The following is a 22,930-nucleotide window of genomic DNA, read 5'->3' as shown; positions in this document are numbered from 1 at the left end:
GGTCACAAAGAGTCAGATGTAACTTGGCAACTGAACAGCAATAACAACTGCAGCAGTAATGTGGGAAATGAGTGATCAGTTGCTGGGATATATTGGTCTGGTCTGTAAGAATCAGTAAATAGGAAAAACTGAAAATTATTTTGCTTCTTGAGCAAATTTGAGCTTGACTGTGGTGTTTCCCAAAGCCATACCCTCTCGTGTCCATCTGGTAAACTTTAATGCCTTTCTTAAGAGACAGCTTACCTGACTCCGTTTTTGTGAAACTTTTCTTCTTCCCAGCACAGAACTCTGCAATTCACCCCTCTTACTGCCTTTATTTTCACATTCACAACTCAGTTTTTCAGAATAAACTGAGTTCCTTGGGCCTGGGACTTTGTCTTGCTCATCATTCTAGCTTGGCTATCTATCATAGTATGTGGATTGTACTAATGTTTTAAAAAAAATTTAATGGGTGTTTGTTGAGTGCGCTAGAGTGAACAATAAGAATCTATTTCACCTATTGTACTTTGTCCAGCAACTTAAATACCAAGGAATGTTCCGGGTTTTACTGTATAGTGGGTGTGCGTGCTCGGGGCCATTCACACACACACACACACACACACACACACACACTCTCTCGCTGCAAGGGAGAGTTGGAAATTCTCTGACTTATGCATCCTCCTCTATAGAAGATGTTAGGTGGGAAGTGGGGGCAGCTGGTGATAGGCATAAATGAGCCATCCTCTGGTAGCTGATCAGCACCTAAAACATATTTCATCATCTAGGGTTACTGAGCACCCCTTTTAGAGCATGATGTCTTTTTATACATATTGTAATATGTTCATTTATTAAACTGGTGATTTATTTCCCACAGCCTGTATCCATACCTCTTTTAAAGCAGGGAAGCTTGTTTATTCGTCTTACCACTCACAGAGCCACACTGTTTGAAATAGTTTATCTTTAGAAAGTAATAAGAGATGTAAGGGAAGGGATCACCAGGGTCTGTGTATTGACGGGAAGGAAGTTCTAGACATGCAGCGACATTCCTAGGCTTAATACCAGCTTTTCTTTTGCTCCTTTATTCACTTTTCATTTGAATTTCTAAATCTGTCATCATGTCCAGACAGCAGGTCCAGACACTTACTTGCCCCCATTCTGCCTTTCCAGCTTTATTTCAGAGTCGAATTCCTTTTCCTTAGGTCAGCAACTTCAGTCAGCAACCCTTCCTTCTCAGATGCACATTTGAGTTTATACCCTGCTACCCTGCTAACAAATTCTTGGTCCTTGTCATTTTAGCTTTTCACTTCTTGGTTCTCCAACAAATATTGCTGGTAGGTCACTGTGATTTTCTTAAAAGTTTTCAAGGCTAAGCTACTAGCAGGTAGCTAGCCTTTGACACTGGAGTTATCAAACCCTCTAATTAGAGACTTCAGGGTTAGATGTTTCCCAGGGGCATTATTTTTAGGATACTGCTTTATGCATATAGAACCAAGATGTGGGATCCTTAGAGGTAGCCAATATGTTGGGGGAGGGCAACATGTCTAAGTTTCAGGCTCATGCCACATGTCTGTACATGTTTCCACTGGACAAATACACAGGGCTATCCCAGCGTCATCAAAGTCCAATAGTATCCTGATTCAGGGAAAATTCTCTTCCAAATGTGGCTGGACTAATCAGTACACTAGGTTTCAGGCAGCAGTGAACACCATCTAAGAGGCAGTTACTGGTGAGCTTAATGTCAGTTCCAATCAAGACGATAGAATGATGAATTAAGAGGATGGATTTTTTTGAACACAGAGGGAAGATGCATGATTCTAAGAACACATGATGTCAAATGGATCTAATTACTTTTTTGACATGGTTGATAAACTGACAGTTAAGAGGAGTGGCCTTTATATGGATAGCATGTGGGTTTCATCAAGATGTTTAACTGGATCCTGTGATACTCTTTCAAATAAAATGGAGAGAAATAGACTATATAAGAGTAAGTTTAATGGCTCAAAATTACTGAACAACTGTATCCCAAAATGCTTATTAATGGATTAATTTTCATTTAGGGGACTCCTTTAATGCCAGGTTACAGGATTAAATACTTGCGGTAGTCAACATTTTTCTAAAATGTAACCCGGCTAGCGACTGCCCCATCATTCTTCTGTTCCATCATGCTTGCATGCTGATAAGGAATCTGCTCACGTCAGAAAGTGAGCAGTGTGGTTTTCACTGAAGATTCATGAGTCAGGAGAGGTTTTACACACTATACTCCAAAGTTAGCAACTTATTCCTTCCATCAGACTTTTCTGAGCCTTATTCTCTCTTTACTATTGTGTCACCACTGAGAGTTCTTTCTCTGTATTTTTTCTGATACTTTGCCATCTTTCCTGTCTCTTGTTTTCCCCCTCTTCCTCAATTTTCCCTAGGCATTTTGAATTCCATTATAAATCAGAGCCACTCAACTTGAACCTCTTTTCTACTTCTATCTCTTACCTCGATGTTTTTACACCCAAATCCACCATGGCATTTGTCAAAACTAGGAACCCTCTAGAGTAATAGGACACACCCTATTGGAAAGCAGGCAAGATTATTAAGAAAGAGAAAAACACTTCCATAACAGTACTGACTTAGATGAAAAAAATTTAGAACATGTATGAAGTGAAGTTGCTCAGTCGTGTCCGACTCTTTGCAACCCCATGAACTGTAGCCTACAAGGCTCCTCAGTCCATGGAATTTTCCAGGCAAGAATACCGGAGTGGGTTGCCATTTCCTTTTCCAGGGGATCTTCCCAACCCAGGGATCGAACCCTGGTCTTCCACATTGTAGGCACAGATGAGACTTAAGACGGTAAGGGGGCTCAAAACCCTGTTGTCTGGTTTATCGCTGTGTAACAAATATCCTAAAGTGTTAGGATTTATTGTTATTTGTTATTTTCTCCATGGTTCTGAGAGCTGACTGTGCTCAGCTGGGTGGCTTTCTCTTGGGGAATCTCACATGTAGTTGTAGTCAGATAGTGACTGGCACTGAGGTCTCCAGCAGGCCTAGCTGGGCTATATAGTCACATGTCTGGTAACCTCAGTGCTCCTCCACACCTCTCTTTCAGAAGAGTAGCCTGGACTTTCTACGTGGTGGCTCAGGGCTCTAGGGACTGAGAGTGCATGTTCTAAGGCAGAAGCTGCTCATCTAATCAAGTACAGGTACAATTCTTTGGATGTCACACCTTGAGCACAGTTTCTATTAATGCAAAGGCTTTGAGCTAAAGAGACAAGTTGTATCTTCCCTCTGCACTCCCAAGATACTATGGTGATACAGGGTAGGATAACTCTACCATAAATTAACAGTCCTGGCAAAAGGACATAGTTGGCACTGGCCTAATTCTGAAATCTAGCTAAAGCATATGTCATCTCTTCTTTTATTTTTTAATCTTTTTAAAAATTTATTTATTTGGCCTGTCCTGGGTCTTAGTTATGGCACATGGGTTCTTCCATCATCATTGCAGCACAGGATATCTTTCAGTTGATGCATGTGGAATCTAATTCCCACACCAGGATCAAAGCCCAGTCCCCCGCATTAGGAGCCTGGAGTCTTAGCCACTGGTCCACCAGGGAAGTCCCCACCTGTTCCTTTAAATGGGCCCATCCTGCTCCCTTGGGAATGATTCTCCATGGTTCTTGTCTCTGAACTCTGAGTCATCCTTACTTTTCTATAAGCACTGTTCATGTTTGCAGTGAAGTAGTTTTCTCAGCCTGCAGCCTCATAGAAGTTTGGGGAGCCCAAAGACAGTCTAAAGGTATAAAGTGATATTTCATTGTGTTTTAAATTTTCATTTCTCTGATTACCATAAAGATTAATGAATTTGAGCATCATTTTTATGTTTCTAGATAATTTCCTATTCTGTGAAATGCCTATTTGTGTCTTTTGCTTATTTTCCTAAATTGGATTGATTCCAATGGATTTGTAGAAATTCTTTATATATTCTAGATTAGAATCTATTTGAGGTGATATGTGTTGAAAATACCTTTTCCTAGTTTGTGGCTTTTCTTTTTACTTTATTATGTTGTTTGAACAGAAGTTATTAATTTTAATATATTCAAATTTGTCAGTTACTTCTTTTGTGGTTGTGTTTTTTGTTTTTTAAAATAAATTCTTCTTTACTCCAAGATTATAAATATATTTTTTATTTTCTTGGAAAAGTTTTATAGTTTTGATTTTCATATTAAAGTCATTAATCCATAAGTATGATATGAGTTAAGGATCATTTTTTTAAATATGGATAACCTACTTTATCATTCAACACTGCATACAATGTCCGGTCTGCCTTAAATCAGGTTTCTATATATTCATGAGCTCTCTGTCCTGTTAGTTGTGACCAATACCTCACTGACCTCTGTGGTCAATACCACTGCTTCAGTTATATATCTTTAAAGTAAATCCTAATATCTGATATGGAAAGTCCCCCAGCATGGTTTTCAGGACCATCCTAGGTCTTCTTGACCCTTTGTACTTTCATACAGATTTTAGAAGCAGCCTGTCAGGTCCCATAAAAATAAAAAAAAAACAAGCGGCTCCTCATTCATGTTTTGATTGCAGTTACGGACTTCACTGTTTTCACTGTCACTCACTCTCATGCCTTCATTTCCTTCCTCACCCAACTTGGAGTTCATGTTTAATCACTCCCTTGCAAACACCCTTAATTCCCTCGTTCCACTCTCCCTTCTTTAAACTTATGCCACATAATTGCTTTCTCTGTGCCTGTACCCAATCAGCTATAATTGCTGGAGAAAAACAAATAACTATGATGAGCGGTTTCATTTAAAATTCATGACCACAAATTTCCAATAAGCCCTCAATAATATCTAACATCCCGCTACACTTAACCATTCTCCAAAATTACCTCTATCATACCTCTCCCTCTCTTGTCAAACCTGTGTCTTCTGGTTCCTTTTTCTTTTTTTCTCAGAAGATAATGTGCCTCACTTCATTGAGAAGTCAGAGCAACAAGCAAATTCCCAAATCTACCTACCACATAAGTCCCATTTTCTGCTCCTCCCCACTCCCCATCTGGTTGTTATTAATACTAAGCATGAAACCCACTGTTTGTATCAAAGGCCAACTACTTCCTTGTGTTCTGGATCTCATCCCTCTAGTCTTTTCAAGATGTCTCCTTATACGTTCTCTCTCGTCTGCACCATCAGGCTTTCACTTTCCACTAACTAACATTCATCAGCATAAAAACAGGCCAGGCTGTCAAACTAACAAAAAGGCAAAACCTCTTGGGATCACTGCTTTCAGCTAATGTCCTGATAGGGGCAATATGATGTGGGGATTAGAAATATAAACTCCGATGCCAGATTCCTTGGGTTCAGATTTCATCTCTGCCACTTACTAGTATTATGACCCTGGGCAAGCAGCCATGTCCATTTCAGTAGACACTAGCCACATGTAGCTATTTGCATTTAAATTTATATTATTGAATAATTAAAATTCAGAAAATAATTTAAAATAAAATCTACTTCTTCAGAGGGACCAGCCACATTTCAAGTGTGGCTGATAGCTACCATATTGGACAATGTAGCTGTAGAACTGTTCCATTATTGCAGAAATTTCTGTTATACACCACTGGTCTAGAATACCAGTATTTTTTTTTCATTAAAAAAAAATTGAAGTATAGTTTTACAGTGTTTCAGGTATATAATGAAGTGATTCAGATATATATATATGTATCTATGTATATATATGCATTCATACATATATCTAATTCTTGTTCAGATTAATTTCCATTTTAGTCTATTATAAGATTTTTAATATATAGCTTCCTGTTGTTATTGTTCAGTCACTAAGTCATGTCTGACTTTGCAGTACCAAGGACTGCAGCATGCCAGGCTTCCCTACCCTTCACTATCTTCTGGAGTTTGCTCAAACTCATGTCCATTTAGTTGGTGATGCCAATCTATGATAGCATAGTTCCCTGTGCTACACAATAAATGCTTATTGTTTATCTGTTTTACATATAGTCGCATGTATCTGTTAATCCCATACTTTAATTTACCCTCCCCATGTAACCATAAATTTGTTCTCTATGTCTATGAGTCTGTTTCTGTTTTGTAAAGCAGTTCATTTGTATTATTTTTAAGATTCCACATATACATGATATCATATGATATCTCTCTTTCTCTGTCTGGCTTAGTTTAGTGTGATAATCTCTAAGTTCATCCAGATTGTTGCAGATGGCATTATTTCACTCTTCTTTATGGCTGAGTAATATTCCACCATATATATACCACATCTTTATCTGTTCATCTGTTGATGGACATTTAGGTTGCTTCCTGCTGCTGCCGCTGCTAAGTCGCTTCGGTCATGTCCAACTCTGTGCGACCCCACAGATGGCAGCCCACCAGGCTCCCCCGTCCCTGGGCTTCTCCAGGCAAGAACACTGGAGTGGGTTGCCATTTCCTTCTCCAATGCAGGAAAGTGAAAAGTGAAAGGGAAGTCGCTCAGTAGCATCTGACTCAGCTTCCATGCTTTGACAATTGTAAATAGTGTTGCTGTGAACACTGAGGTGCATGTTTTTTTTCCCAGTTTTCATCTTTTCTGGACATAAGACCTGTGGTGATATTGCTGAATCATATGGTAACCCTAGTTTTAGTTTTTTAAGGAACCTCCATACTTTTCTCTATAGTGGTTGTACTGGTTTACATTCCCACCAACAATGTAAGAGGGTTCCCTTTTCCCCACACCCTCTTGAGCGTTTATTGTTTGTAGACATTTTGATCATAGCAGTTCTGATTGGTGTGAGGTATTACCTCACTGTGGTTTTGATTTGCATTTCTCTAATAATTAGTGATGTTGAACACCTTTTCATATGCCTATTGGCCATCTATACTAGAAGAGCTAGTTTACAAATTTTTTAAAAATTATTTTTGGAAATTAAATTTTTTTATTTTTCCAGCTTTATGAGATATAATTGGCATATAATGTTACGTAAACTTAAGGTAGTCAATGTGTTCATTCAATATACTTATGTGATATTCCCCTTTAACATTAGCTAACACTTTGATCACATCACATAATTATCATTTGTTTTCTGTGATGAGATGGAGATTCCACTTCTAATTATACTTTATCATATCACAATTTAAATTTTTATCATAGCATTTGTCACTATCTGATATAGTTTATGTCCACTTATTTATTTATTGCCTGTCTTTTCCTATCAGAACTCAAGCTCCATGGGAACAGGTTCTGCCTCATCATTTGATTGTCAGTGCCTGAAACAGTGCTTGATACTACTGACTTCAATAAATATTTACTCAGTGATGGCCAATCAGAAACTAAAAAGATTTGGGCTGGAAAATGTTACCTGATGCATAGTGTGCTCATTTTTACATTGTTGGTGGGTATTAGCTGTTCGGTTCATTTCAGGTGCTCAGTCATGTCTGACTCTTTGCTACCCCATGGACTGCAGCATACCAGGCTTTCCTGTCCATCACCAACTCCCAGAGCTTACTCAAACTCATGTATATCAGGTTGGTGATACCATCATCCAACCATCTCATCTTCTGTTGTTGCCTTCTCCCGCCTTCAATCTTTCCCAACATCAGGGTCTTTTCCAGTGAGCCAGTTCTTTGCATCAGGTGGCCAAAGTATTGGAGATTCAGCTTCAGCATCAGTCCTTCCAATGGATATTCAGTACTTATTTCCTTTAGGCTTGATTGACTGGTTTGATCTCCTTGCAGTCCAAGGGACTCTCAAGAGTCTTCTCCAACAACACAGTTCAAAAGCATCAATTCTTCAGTGCTCAGCTTTCCTTGTAGTCCAACTCTCACATTCATACATGACTACTGGAAATTTAATAGCTTTGACTAGATGGACCTTTGTTGGTAAATAATGTCTCTGCTTTTTAATATGCTGTCTAGGTTGGTCATAGCTTTTCTTCCAAGGAGGAAGCATCTTTTAATTTCATGACTGCTCTCACCAACTGCAGTGATTTTGGAGCCCCCAAAATGAAGTATTTCACTGTTTCCATTGTTTCTCCATCTATTTGCCATGAAGTGATGGGACCAGTTTTCTGAATGTTGAGCTTTAAGCCAACTTTTTCACTCTTCTCTTTCACTTTCATCAAGAGGCTCTTAATTTCTTCTTTGCTTTCTGTCATATTAAGGATGGTGTCATCTGCATATTTGAGGTTATTGATATTTCTCCAGGCAGGCTTAATTCCAGCTTGTGCTTCATCCAGCCTGGCATTTCACATGATGTACTCTGCATATAAGTTAAATAAGCACGGTGACAGTATACAGCCTTGATGTTCTTCTTTCCCAATTTGGAACCAATCTGTTGTTCCATGTTTAGTTCTAACTGCTGCTTCTTGACCTGCATACAGATTTCTCAGGAAGGAGGTCAGGTTGTCTGGTATTCCCATCTCTTTAAGAATTTTCCACAGTTTGTTGTGATCCACAGAGTCAAAGGCTTTGGTGTAGTCAATTAAGCAGAAGTAGATGTTTTTCTGAGACTCTCTTGCTTCTTCTGTGATCCAGCAGATGTTAGCAATTTGATCTCTGGTTCCTTTCCCTTTTTTAAAACCAGGTTGAACATCTGGAAGTTCTTATTTCACGTACTATTGAAGCCTGGATCGGAGAATTTTAAGCATTACTTTGCTAGTGTGTGAGATGAGTGCAATTGTGCGGTAGTTTGAGCATTCTTTGGCATTGCCTTTCTTTGTGATTGGAATGAAAACTGAACTTTTCCAGTCCTGTGGGCACTGCTGAGTTTTCCAAATTTGCTGGCATATTGAGTGCAGCACTTTTACAGCATCATCTTTTAGGATTGAAATACCTGACCTGCCTCTTGAGAAACCTGGACATGGAACAACAGATTGGTTCCAAATAGGAAAAGGAGTACGTCAAGGCTGTATATTGTCACCCTGCTTATTTAACTTCTATGCAGAGTACATCATGAGAAATGCTGGGCTGGAAGAAGCACAAGCTGCAGTCAAGATTGCCGGGAGAAATATCAATAACCTCAAATATGCAGATGACACCACCCTTATGGCAGAAAGTGAAGAGGAACTCAAAAGCCTCTTGATGAAAGTGAAAGAGGAGAGTGAAAAAGTTGGCTTAAAGCTCAACATTCAGAAAACGAAGATCATGGCATCTGGTCCCATCACTTCATGGGAGATAGATGGGGAAACAGTGGAAACAGTGTCAGACTTTATTTTGGGGGGCTCCAAAATCACTGCAGATGGTGACTGCAGCCATGAAATTAAAAGACGTTTACTCCTTGGAAGAAAAGTTATAACCAACCTAGATAGCATATTCAAAAGCAGAGACATTACTTTGCTGACTAAGGTCTGTCTAGTCAAGGCTTTGGTTTTTCCAGTGGTCATGTATGGATGTGAGAGTTGGACTGTGAAGAAAGCTGAGTGCTGAAGAATTGATGCTTTTGAACTGTGGTGTTAGAGAAGACTCTTGAGAGTCCCTTGGACTGCAAGGAGATCAACCCTGGGATTTCTTTGGAAGGAATGATGCTAAAGCTGAAACTCCAGTACTTTGGCCACGTCATGAGAAGAGTTGACTCATTGGCAAAGACTCTGATGTTGGGAGGGATTGGGGGCAGGAGGAGAAGGGGACGGCAGAGGATGAGATGGCTGGATGGCATCACTGACTCGATGGACGTGAGTTTGAATGAACTCCAGGAGTTGGTGATGGACAGGGAGGCCTGGTGTGCTGCGATTCATGGGGTCGCAAAGAGTCAGACACGACTGAGCGACTGAACTGAGCTCAACTGGAATTCCATCACCTCCACTAACTTTGTTCATAGTGATGCTTCCTAAGGCCCACTTGACTTTGATTCCAGGATGTCTGACTCTAGGTGATTGATCACACCATCATGGTTATCTGCTCATGAAGATCTTTTTTGCATAGTTCTTCTGTGTACTCTTGCCACCTCTTCTTAATCTCTTCTGCTCTGTTAGGTCCATACTATTCTGTCCTTTACTGTGCCCATCTTTGCATGAAATGTTCCCCTTGGTATCTCTAATTTTCTTGAAGAGCTCTCTACTGTTTCCCATTCTATTGTTTTCCTCTATTTCTTTGCACTGATCACCGAGGAAGGCTTTCTGATGTCTCCTTGCTATTCTTTGGAACTCTTCATTCAAATGGCTACATCTTTCCTTTTCTCCTTTGCCTTTCACTTCTCTTCTTTGCTCAGCTATCTGTAAGCCCTCTTCAGACAACCATTTTGCCTTTTTGCATTTCTTTTTCTTGGGGATGGCCTTGATCACTGCCTCCTGTACAATGTCATGAACCTCCGTCCATAGTTCATCAGGCACTCTGTCTATCAGATCTAATCCCTTGAATCTATTTGTCACTTCCACTGTATAAGTGTAAGGGATTTGATTTAGGTCACACGTGAATTGTTTAGTGGTTTTTCCCTACTTTCTTCAATTTCAGTCTGAATTTGGCAAGAAGGAGTTCATGATCTGAGACACAGTCAACTCCTGGTCTTGTTTTTGCTGACTGTATAGAGCTTCTCCATCTTTGACTGCAAAGAATGTAGTCAGTCTGATTCCGGTATTGACCATCTGGTGATGTCCACGTGTAGAGTCTTCTCTTGTGTTGTTGCAAGAGGGTGTTTGCTGTGAACAGTGCGTTCTCTTGGCAAAACTCTGTTAGGCTTTGCCCTGCTTCATTCTGTACTCCAAGGCCAAATTTTCCTGTTACTCCAGGTGTTTCTTGACTTCCTATTTTTGCATGTCAGTCCCCTATAATGAAAGGGATCTCTCTTTTGGGTGATAGTTCTAGAAGAACTTGTAGGTCTTGCTAGAACCATTCAACTTCACCTTCTCCAGCATTACTGGTTGGGGCATAGACTCGGATTACTTTGATATTGAATGATTTGCCTTGGAAACAAACAGATCATTCTGTCATTTTGAGATTGCATCCAAGTAGTGCATTTCGGACTCTTGTTGACTACAAGAGCTACTTCGTTTCTTCTTAGGGATTCTTGCTCACAGTAGTGGATATAATGGTCATCTGAGTTAAATTCACGCATTTCAGTCCATTTTAGTTCACTGATTTTTAAAATGTCGACGTTCACTCTTGCCATCTGCTGTTGGACCACTTCCAATTTGCCTTAAATCATGCATTTTTTTTGACCAGTCATGGTTGTTTGACCATGAGAGGGTAACAGGCAGGAAGGCCAGGGGTCTCCAAAGGAGGAAGTAGCCTGGAAGTGTCAGACATTTTTCTCTCTCTTAAGTGGCAGGAGGAAACAAACTAGCAATATTTTTTCCTTCTCTATACAAATTTAAAAGGAGGTTTCTCTTAAAATACTGTGTTGCCATAATGACACCTGGTTTCACCTGAAGTTAACTATTCTCAAACCTAGAGATAACAAATGCATTTCTCTTATGGAAATATTTATCTTAAGCTATGCTAATGTACTGTACATTTACCCCAAACTCTGTCTTCAAGTTTTTTCCACTTCTTGGCTTAGAACCTACTTGACAAACCAGTATGTTATATTCAGATATTATTCCCCTAATCTATGTAAATGAAACTATTTGTATGGTGATTTGCCCTTCTTCAAGATTCAGGTTAATCATTTTATGGCCCAGGATGAACTATTTGGTGCCAAAATTATCCCAAAATGCATCTTATGGGTGAGGGGCCTGGTGCCATTCTGAGTTTTAAGACATTCCTTTCTTTTATTAACAGACTGCTAGTGACTATATAACATCCAGCTGAAGACTAGCAGGGGGGTACTCTTTCTGCCCCCTTCTGATGCCTATGTCAGAAGCTTTCTCTATCTCCTTTATACTTTAATAAAACTTTATTACACAAAGGCTCTGAGTGATCAAACCTCATTTCTGGCCCCGGATTGAATTCTTCTCCTCCGGGGGGCCAAGAATCCCAGCGTCTTTGCGTGATTCAACAACAACCTTTCAACCACTTCCAGTTTGCCTTAATTCATGGTATTAGCTGTAATGTATCAATAATGAGGGATGTAGTAATTGCTGACACTTAGAGGTTGAGTGAACATCAAGAAAATGGAATAAGCAGCTCTACTGAGTCTGGGAGGCTGGATCCTGGTTTTTGTGCTGTCAGCTGTGGAATATTATGAACCAGCCTAAGGGTCTAATTAGACTATTTGAAAGTTTAAACATTAGAGAACACATGTGATCCATCGTTGAGGAGTTGCAGACTCTATGTGTGGGTTTAGTTGCTTTGAAAATAGGCCGCCTCACATTCTTGGGAATGTTCACTGCAGTGTTGTCTGTGACAGCAAACAGTTGGAAACAACTCAGATGTTCTCCAGTATGGGGATATATAAACACACTATGGTACAGTCATACAATGGAGTATTGTCGAGTGGAAAAATGACTAAACTGGATCTCAGTTTAGCAGCGTAAATCTCAAAATCTAATAATGAGCTGAAAAGAACAGTAGGTAGTTGGACAAACATGGTATAACACTCATAGAAAATTAAAAAGCACGGAAAGTAGCATCTGTGGCCATATATAGGAGTAATCAAAGTATTAAAGCATTAATGGCAAAGACACATATCTAAATAAATACATGTAGGGGAAGAGGTTGGAAAGACATCAGTTGCAGGTACAAAAGACTTCAGCAGCATCTGCGAAGTATTTTCTTAAAATTTTAGAAGTGAACACAACAGTCTAAAACTCAGGGTGCTTACTTTTATTCTCTAGAATTTGCTATATATTTGAAACATTTTTAAACTAAAAAAGAATGTGAGCTGTTTCTGTATCAAGAGATGACATACTGCATTAATTCAGTAGTGTTTCTTGAGAATTGACTCTGTGTGTGTGTGTGTGTGATTGTGCTGGGTGTTGAGGAATATAGAAAAGTGACGTAAGACAAGAAAAAATGACATGACCTGTAAGTTATGTAAAGCAACAAAACAAGCTTCTTGCTCCCCAGAAGCCTGTTTTCTAATGTGATGTGATAACATCCTTACATAAAGCAGTTGAGCCAAAGAAGATATCAAAATGAGGAATGGAAGACTGGAAGTCAGAGTCTCTGGAGCAGCTATTAGTAGATAAGATTTACTGGAGGAGGGGTATCTTGGAGTGAATCTGGGTAGACAGAATGGAGGTTAAGTACCTTCCAGTCCAATAAAGCTGGGTTTGAAAGGGAGGAGTAAAAACCATCCTGTAGCAGCGAAGTGTTTTTTGGAGAGAAAATTGAACAGCTAGTATTATAGGTAGTCCAAAATGCTTTAATGCCAGGTCTAGGAGTTGAAACTTTATCCAATAGTTAAGTGGAGAACCGTTCACATCTCTGAGGAACTGGAATGACATGTTGATTTGATTCTGACTATTAATCTGGTTGTGGTATGCAGGATAGAGTAGAGTAAGGAAAGACTAGGGGCTAGTTTGAGCAGATAGAGGCCTCAGCTGAGTTGGTTGTGATGGGGATGGGGAAAAGAGAACTAATATTTTCCAGCAGGCTAGGCATTACTGGTCACAGTTTACAAAGGCACGTGTTTTAGTTGCCTCGGGCAACCATAACAGCACACTATAGACTGGATGGCTAAGCAATAGAGAATTTCTTCTTATGGTTCTGGAAGCTGGGAAATCCATGATCAAGGTGCTGGCAAGGTATGTTTTATTCTGAGGCCTCTTCTCACAGCCTTTAGGCAGCCATCATGCCACTGTCTACTCAAGGGGGAGAGAGAGCAAGCCAGCTCTGTGGTGTTCTTCCTCTTATAAGGGCACTAATCCTATCATGAGGACCCTGTACTCATGAACTTAGCTAGCCTTAATTACCTCCCTGAGGCCCCATATCCAAATACTATCACTTTAGGAGTTAGGGCTTCAACATATGAATTTGTGGGAGTGGAAGGAGATACAAACATTCGGTCTGTAAACAATAAGTAATCTGTCCAAAGTTCTCATTGCTAGTAAATGCAGAGTCTGCAATAAAATCTAGGTTGTTTTTTACTCCAAAGTTTGTGTTGAAATTTTGGAAAAATGGACTTGAGGAGTGATCGGATTTAGAAGGTGAAAGAGAAGGAGGGATAAAAGAACAGTGAGTTTTGGGTTGTTAATAAAGTGCTTGATGAAAACTGAAAATTTGTGAGGTTAGGCTAGCTCAGAGAGCAAAATGAGTTCATTGTGGAAGATGGAAAGTTGGAGTTGGTGCACATGGCTTATAGACTGTTGGAACTCTGGTGGTTTAAGCTCTCAGATCTAAACTGTTGAAAGTCACAGCATGGAGGTGGTGATGAAATTCTGAAGACAGCAGTTCCCAGAGGGAATGGGTAGAAATAAAGAGAAGTGTAGGCCTTCTGCCTTTTAAATGTGTTAAGAGGGCAGATTTCATGGGTAAGTATTCCTACCACAGTTTAGTGAGAGAAAGACAAGGAGGGAGGGAAGGGAAGAAGGAAAGGGGGAGAGAGTGGGAGAAATGAGGGGGGAGGGGGAGAAAATGTCTTAAGGAATTCTCATACTTAAAATTATTTGTTTGGTAAAATAGAATCACCAACAAGGAAAGCAATGGAGGAGCAATTAGAGGAGAAAAACTGCTTATTGATTTTTTTGTCAGGGGGGATGTTGGTGTCTGGGCCATTGAAGCCTGTTCATTTTAGGAAGAAAAGGGTGGTTGAATGCATCTGATACAGTAGTGTTGGTTAAAGAGAATGACAGTTGGTACTGGATGGTTGTAATGTTGTGATTCGGTGGAAAAAACAACAGCAACAACAGAGGATTAAACAGTGATCTTCTAAAAAGTGCAGTTTCCAGACTGTTAGATTTCACAGACCTATAATATTTCAGTAAGTAAGGGAACTAAACAGGACCATTAAAAACACCGTACTCTCTTATCAACCTCACTTTCATAAAAGGAAAAAGCCTTTTAATGTAACTTTAAATGGTCATAATCGTCGGGTGAGGGGTGGTTTTGATGTGAACTGGCACCAAGTCAGTCCCCAAAGGGGACAGATCTGAGAACTTTCATTTGGGAACCGTGGAAACAACATATGTGGTGTCTCCTGTAACTTATACTCCCCGTAAGTCTGGTGTATTCTTATTTTTAAAACCACCTTTTGTTTCCTCAAAGCACCAAAGAGGACATTTCAGGAAGTTTAGTAGATCCTTATTCACTTAATGAAGGTAGATTAAAATTAACCAAGTGGTGCTGCTTGAAAGTGAATGTGCTAGTCACTCAGTTGATCTGACTGTCTGCAATTCTATGGACTGTAGCACACCAGGCTCCTCTGTCCATGGGATTCTCCAGGCAAGAATACTGAAGTGAGTAGCTATTCTCTTTTCCAGGGATCTTTCTGACCCAGGAATCAAACCCAGGTCCCGCACACTGCAGGCAGATTCTTTACCATCTGAGCCACCAGGGGATGCTGGAGGAATATTCTTCCTGATGAAAGCAACTCTCCTTGTTGAGGAGAGAGTGGGATTGTAGAAGTAATAATACTTTGCTCCATTAAATTATAGTTGAATGTTCACGCATGACTAGGAGAAAAACCATGGGTTCCTTATTTCTTGACTTTCAAGGTACATTCAGTTTCCAAAGGAAATCAAGGCTTCTGATAATTCTCCAGGTCCTATGACCCTTTTTGTAATGTAAAGACAAGCCTAATAATTCTGTGACGTAGCTCCTGAAATATTATCATCTTCTACTTTCTGTCTGCCTGCCCCAACCAAAACTTGAGTATTGGAAGCTTGACTTCATCACCAGAGTCATAGGAACTGAACAAACTCAGAACTGGGCACACCTCAAGGACTGGGGCTGGCCTGGAGAAATAAAAGAAAAAGGCACTAACTGTACTGTGAGTCACAGCAGCAACAGGCTCAAATGGAGTGTTTACACGTGGAACCTGAGGTTTATTATACAAAGCAGTTTTCTGCTGGTTTAAGAAAAAATAGACACTAATTATGCAAGCTCAAATAACAACAACAAAAATGTATAATGCATTGAAATCTGTTTTGATTTAAAAAAATAAATAGCTCTTAGGCAGACACTGAAATGAACAGATTTCAGTGCCAGAAAAGATAAATTAGCCACCCACTCCACACAAAATATTATCCTTTATCTATAGCGTACATTTCTATTGGTTCTGCAATTATATTTGGTAATGATTTTTTCTCACCAACTGTTCTTTTAATTTTGAAAATACTGTCGGTCAAATTTCTTAATTGAGTTCTGAGAGAAAGCTTGTAGAGGTCAAAATAACACTGTGATGATGCTAATGAAACCACCAACATGAAAAACATTTCCCCAGTTGGTACTCTTTGTCATCAGTATCCTATTAAACATATTTACAAAGGCATTACTTAAGTTTTTATCCTCTTATTGTGCAATATAAAATATATATAGAAACGTACACATCATGTGTACACAGCTTAATGAATATTTATAAGGCTACTCAGGTAACCACCATTCGGGTGAAGAAATTGAACACTGCTGATACAAAGAAGTTCCAGTGTTTCCCTTTCCCATTGCATCCCCATTGTATCTATTTATTCCTCTTTAGAAATAGCAGATATTTACCTTTTAAAATAATCCCTTGTTTTTTAAAAAGTTATTCTCTGTAGATATGCATCCCTAAACAATTTAGTTTTGTCTCTTTTTGAATTTATATCTCTGGCTTCTCTTACGAGGATTTTCCTTTTGTCTTTGGTTCTCAGAAGTTTTCTGAAGATGTATTTTGGATTTGGTTGCAGGTCATGAATCTTCAGTTGGTTTTGGAAAATTCTCAACTATAAGTTCTTCAAATATCACTTCCGCTCCGTTCTCTCTTTCCCCTCATTCTGAACTATAGTTACACTCTTCTGTAGGGCTACTTCTTCCCTGCCCCTTGGATGAAATCACAGACAATTCTCTGTCTTTTCTATGTCTTTTCAGGTAATGAAGTCTTCTGGTCACTTTGGTCCTTAAAATAGTTGTAAAAGTATAATGTTCATGTAATAGTAAAAAAGTTCTAACTTCTTAAAAAAAATAACAGTTTTATTGAGGTCTAATTTACATACCATAAAACCCATCCACTGTAAATGTACAGTTTGATGGTGTTTAGTAGATATATGCAGTTGTGAAACCATCAACATATCCCAGTTTTAGCGCATGCCCATCATCTTGAGAAGTGCATTTGTGCTCATTTGCAGTCAGTCCCCATCCTGCCTCCAGCTCCAGGCAACCTCTCATCTGCTTTCTGTATCTATTTTTGCCTTTTCTAGAAATTTCATGTAAGTGGAATCATATAAACGAAATATGTGATCTTTGTGTCAAACTTCTTTCACTTAGTATGTTTCTGAAACTCCTTTATGTTTTTGCAGATAGCTATATCTGTCTGTCTACATCAGAAATTTGCTCTTTTATGTTGCTGAATGGGATTCTGTTGTATACCACATTATGTTCATCTAGTCACCAATGATGGAAATTGGGATTATTTCCAGTTTGGGGCTACTCTGAATAAGCTGCTATGATCATTTACATAAAAGTCTATGTATTGACATATGGTTTTGTTTCTCTGAAGTATATAGGAGGGGTGGAACGGCTGGGTGATATAGTAAGTTTATGCTTAACTTTGTAAGAAACTGACAAATGCTTTCCAAAGCTGCCGCACCAATTTACATTCCTACCAGCAACGTAGGAGCATTCTCTCCATCCTTGGTAACAGTTGTTATTGTCTTCGTCAATAGCTGTTTTAATGAACTAGTAATGGTATGTTACTGTCACTTTATTTTGCATTTTCCTAGTGACCCACTCCAGTATTCTTGCCTGGAGAATTCCATGGACAGAGGAGCCTGGCAGGCTACAGTTCATGGGGTTGCAAAGAGTCGGACACGACTGAGCGACTAACACTTTCACACTTTCAGTGACGAATATTGTTGAGCATCTTTACCTATTAGCTGTTCATGTGTCCTCTCTGGTGAAGTGTCATTTCAAATCATTTGCCCATTTGTTAATTGGATTGTTTGTCTTCTTATTGAATTATGAGGCTATATGTACACACACATATACATACATATATAAAAACAGACACATGCTGGTTATACCTCCTTTATGAGATATAAGATTTACAAACATTTTTTCTCAACCTTTTCATTTTCTTAATGATATCTTTTGGAGAACAAATGTTTCTAATTTTGATGAAGTCCAGTTTATTATTTGTTTTCTTTATGGATCATGTTTGTGGTGTCATGTCTAAGAAACTGAGGAGCTGTCAGATGAGTAAAAGATAACTAGGAAATCATAGTGTCATGAAACCAGGGAAAATAACATTTTTAGGAAGGAGGAGGATGATCACTAGTACTAAAGCCTGCAAAAAGTTCGGAAGGGATGAATGAGATGAAAAGGTTTCTAAATTTGGAGAATAATAGTAATAATACTGATGACTGATATTTATGATGCTTCTTTTATGCCAGACCCTATACTAAGTGTGGTCTCATTTCTAGTTTTAGTAAATAGATGGAAATTAGATGTTTTCCTTGAGTTCTGGCATCAACACATTTTCCCCTCATACCTCTAAAATATTGATTCAGAGAGTATAGCTTAGGATGTAGAGATGGAAAGTTGTATTAGTTATGGGAAGCCATTTACCTTTTCTTTTAATCTGTTGCCTCACTTGTAAGGTGGGAATAATCATTACTACTTTGTGGGACGGGCCTGTCATTAGATATTGTAGCAAACCACTGGTACATGCTTTAGAATAGAAGTTGTAATTACTAGTCGTCACAATCAGATAAAGATCCAAAAATGTTTTATAAACTGTTATAGTCGTATATATTATTCATACCATTTGGTATTTTTTGGAATCATAATGCATATGTAATATATTGTCCTATTTTAATTTTTTAAAATCTTGCACATTAAGTACTTAAATTTGTCTCCTTTTTTCATAACCCAAAGATTATAACCAGTGCTTTTTAAAAAACAGCTTTACTAAGATATGATCCACATGCCAGATAATTCATCCATTGTAAAGTGTACAGTTCAGTGATTTTTAATATACACCCAGTGTTGAATCAATGTTAGAACATTTTCCTCACCCTCCCAAAGAAACTCTGTACCCACTAGTAGACTCTCCATTAACCCCCCACGTACCCTATCCCTAGGCAATACCTGGTCGACTTTCTGTCTTTATAGATTCATCTATTTGGGGATATTTCATGTAAGTGGAGTCATACAGTATATGATCTTTTCTGATTGACTTATCTTAAAGAAAACCAGAGATAATAGTTAAAGTAGTAAAACTGGCTTTACAATTGTAATAGGGGAAAAGAGGCCTCAGTATTGAACTAAGCTGAATTCTGAATACAACCTGGACAGTGGGGATTTACAGCTAAGGAGCAGGTTGTGGTGGTGCTGGGGAGAACTAGTGGATAGAAAATTACCAAGTGGAGCCACCAACGGTAGGAAAGTGTCTTACTAAACTGAACTAACAGGAGTGTCTGAAGGCAGGCAACAGTGACCAAATACCACATGAGGGATGGTGGGGAGTGAGGAATTTGATCAGATATTGAAGTTGATCCTATATTGAGGATGAGGATTCTGGCTCAGAATCCATCTAAAACTGGATTATGCAGGTCTAAGGACAAGGCACGAAGATGAGGCTTAATAAAAGAGAGGCTTAGAGGAGCCTGGCTGAAGTTTGGTCAAGGAGGGTGTCTTGGTCATTTCTTCTGCTTAGCATAAGTTTTCAAATTTCACCTGTGGTATAGCATGTGTCACGACTTCATTCTGTTTCATTGTTGAATAATGTCCCATTGCATAGATAGACAAGATTTTATTTTTCCATTATTTGCCTAGTTAGTGGGCATTTGGATTGCTTCCTTTTTTTTTTTTTACTTTAATGAATGATGCCACTGTTAGCATTCATGTACACGCTTTTGTGTGGACATGTGTTTTCACTTCTCTTGGGTATATATCTAAGAGTGAAATTGCTGGGTCATACAATAGCTGTATCTTTAATATTTTGAGAAACTGCCAAACTATTTTTCAAAGTAGATATACCATCTTACATTCCACCAGTGGCAGATGTAGATTCAGTTTCTCTTCAACATTCCCAACGTTTGTTATTACTTGTCTTTTTTTATTGTAGCCAGGCTTGTGGGTAGGAAATGGTATCTCACTGTGGTTTTGGTTTGCATGTCCTGATGGCTAAATGATGTTGTTGTTCAGTCGCTCAGTCATGGCTGACTCTTTGCAATCCCATGGACTGCAGCTCGCCAGGCTTCCCTGTCCTTCACCATCTCCCGGAGCTTGCTCAAACTCATGTCCATTGAGTCAGGGATGCCATCCAACCATCTCATCCTCTGTCATCCCCTTCTCCTCCTGCCTTCAGTCTTTCCCAGCATCAGGGTCTTTTCTAATGAGTCGGCTCTTCACATCAGATGGCCAAAGGATTGGTGCTTCAGTCCTTCTAATGATTATTCAGGATTGATTTCCTTTAGGATCGATTGGTTTGATCTCCTTGCAGTCCAAGGGACTCTCAAGAATCTTCTACAACACCACAGCTCAAAAGCATCGATTCTTTGGCATGCAGCCTTCTTTATGGTCCAGCTCTCACATCCATACGTGACTCTGGAAAAACCATAGCTTTGACTATACAGACTTTGTCAGCAAAGCAATGTCTCTGCTTTTTAATATACTGTCTAGGGTGGTCATAGCTTTTCTCCCAAAGAGCAATCGTCTTTTAATTTCATGGCTACAGTCACCATCTGCAGTGATTTTGGAAATCAAGAAAATAAAGTCTGTCACTGTTTCCATCCCCATCTATTTGCCATGAAGTGATGCAACCAGATGCCATGATCTCTGTTTTTTGAATGCTGAGTTTTAAGCCAGCGTTTTCACTCTCCTCTTTCACCTTCGTCAAGAGGCTTTTTAGTTCCTCTTTGCTTTCTGCATAAGGATGGTGTCATCTGCATATCTGAGGTTATTGATATTTCTCCAGGCAGGCTTAATTCCAGCTTGTGCTTCATACAGCCTGGCATTTTGCATGATGTACTCTGCATATAAGTTAAATAAGCTGGGGAATATACAGCTTTGACATATTCCTTTCCCAATTTGGAACCAGTCTGTTGTTCCATGTCTGGTTCTAACTATTGCTTCTTGACCTGTCTACAGATTTCTCAGGAGGCAGGTCAGGTGGCCTGGTATTCCCATCTCTTTAAGAATTTTCCACAGTTTGTCATGATCCACACAGTCAAAGGCTTAACGTAGTCAATGAACAGAAGTGGATGTTTTTCTGGAACTTTCTTGCTTTTTCAATGATCCAGTGAATGTTGGCAATTTGATCTCTGGTTCCTTTGCCTTTTCTAAATCCAGCTTAAACATCTGGAAGTTCTTGGTTCACATACTATTGAAGCCTGGCTTGGAGAATTTTGAGCATTAATTTGCTAGTGTGTGAGATGAGTGCAACTGTGCAGTAGTTTGAACATTCTTTGGCATTGCCCTTTTTTGGATTGGAATGAAAACTGACCTTTTCCAATCCTAGGCCATGGCTGAGTTTTCCATATTTGCTGGTGTATTGAGTGCAACACTTTCACAGCATCATCTTTTAGGATTTGAAATAGCTCAGCTAGAATTCCATCACTTCCACTAAGCTTTGTTTGTAGTGATGCTCCCTAAGGCCCGCTTGACTTTGAACTCCAAGATGTCTGGCTCTAGGTGAGTCATCACACCATTGTGGTTATCTGGGTCATGAAGATCTTTTTTGTGTAGTTCTTCTGTGTATTCTTACACTTCTTCTTGATATCTTCTGCTTCTGTTAGGTCCATACCATTTCTGTCCTTTATTGTGCCTACCTTTGCATGAAATGTTCTCTTGGTATCTCTAATTTTCTTCGAGAGATCTCTAGTCTTTCCTGTTCTTTTTCCTCAATTGAAATTGAGTATTAACTAATACTTCTTTAACTCCAGTGAAGTACAGACAGGATCTGGGAGATTTAAAGATAGGAAGCAATCTGAAAATGGACTATTAGCATGTTGCTATTGGAATGCATTTACCCAAACCTTCAAGGTCTTTCTGAAACAGATGTGAACAGTGAAGGCAAGTGGATTTACTCATTTCCTTCAGCCCCTTTAATCTCATCAATTTGTGTTCTAGGTCATTGTTTCTGATCTAATACCCATATTGATGAATGTCACTATGTATTCTCTCGCTCACACCCTGCCCAAAATTACAGAAATGAAGAAGACAAAGAGAGGCGTTGGTATCTCAATAAGAGACTCCATAAAAATTTATGACTTTATCTGATAAAATAATTGCAATCTTGTATCACTGTAGAATCTTGTGTCATAAATCCAAAGCCCCTCTTCATAGTCACTAGTAAATGGAAAAAAAAATTCCTCTTCTGTTTGTGTAGGCAGGGATGAACAAGCTTTTTCAATGAAAAGCTGAATAGTAAATATTTATAACTTTGTGAATCACAGAGTCTCCATTTTAGTTACTGAGCCCTGCAATTGTATACAAGAGGAAAGGCAGCATAGACAGTATATAAACGAATGGATGTAATTGCATTCTAATAAAACTTTATTTACAAAAACAGGCATTGGGTTGAATTTGGTCCATAGGCTCCAGTTTGCAGATGTCTTATGTAGAAGAAAGTGGGGGCTTCTTGGGAAGATATCTTTCTATGATAACTTTAAAAATGGATAAGAGTGAACGCTTTTTTATTTTTTCTACATGGATGTTTTCCTTGCCTTCTTACTACCCTGGGTGGGTTAACTGATTGATTTTGCAGAGGTTGTCTCTTCACTCTATTTTTCTTTTTTGCTGTTGGCTTTTTTGTTTTTATCTTTTTTTGGCCATTATGTGACTTATCTATGGGATTTTTACTTTACTAGGTATTGAACCCAAGCCCTTGGCAGTGAGAACATGGAGTCCTAACCATGAAACTGGCAGGGAAGTCCCTGTCTCTTTCCCTTTTTCAGTGTTATTTTCTTATTGCTAGGACAGTGTCTTTGAAGCATTTAAAACTAGAT

The sequence above is a fragment of the Budorcas taxicolor genome, chromosome 21, assembly GCF_023091745.1.
Source record: "Budorcas taxicolor isolate Tak-1 chromosome 21, Takin1.1, whole genome shotgun sequence".
Classification (NCBI taxonomy): Eukaryota; Metazoa; Chordata; class Mammalia; order Artiodactyla; family Bovidae; genus Budorcas; species Budorcas taxicolor.
The sequence above is the reverse complement of the archived record's forward strand: the minus strand, read 5'-3'. Positions refer to the sequence as shown.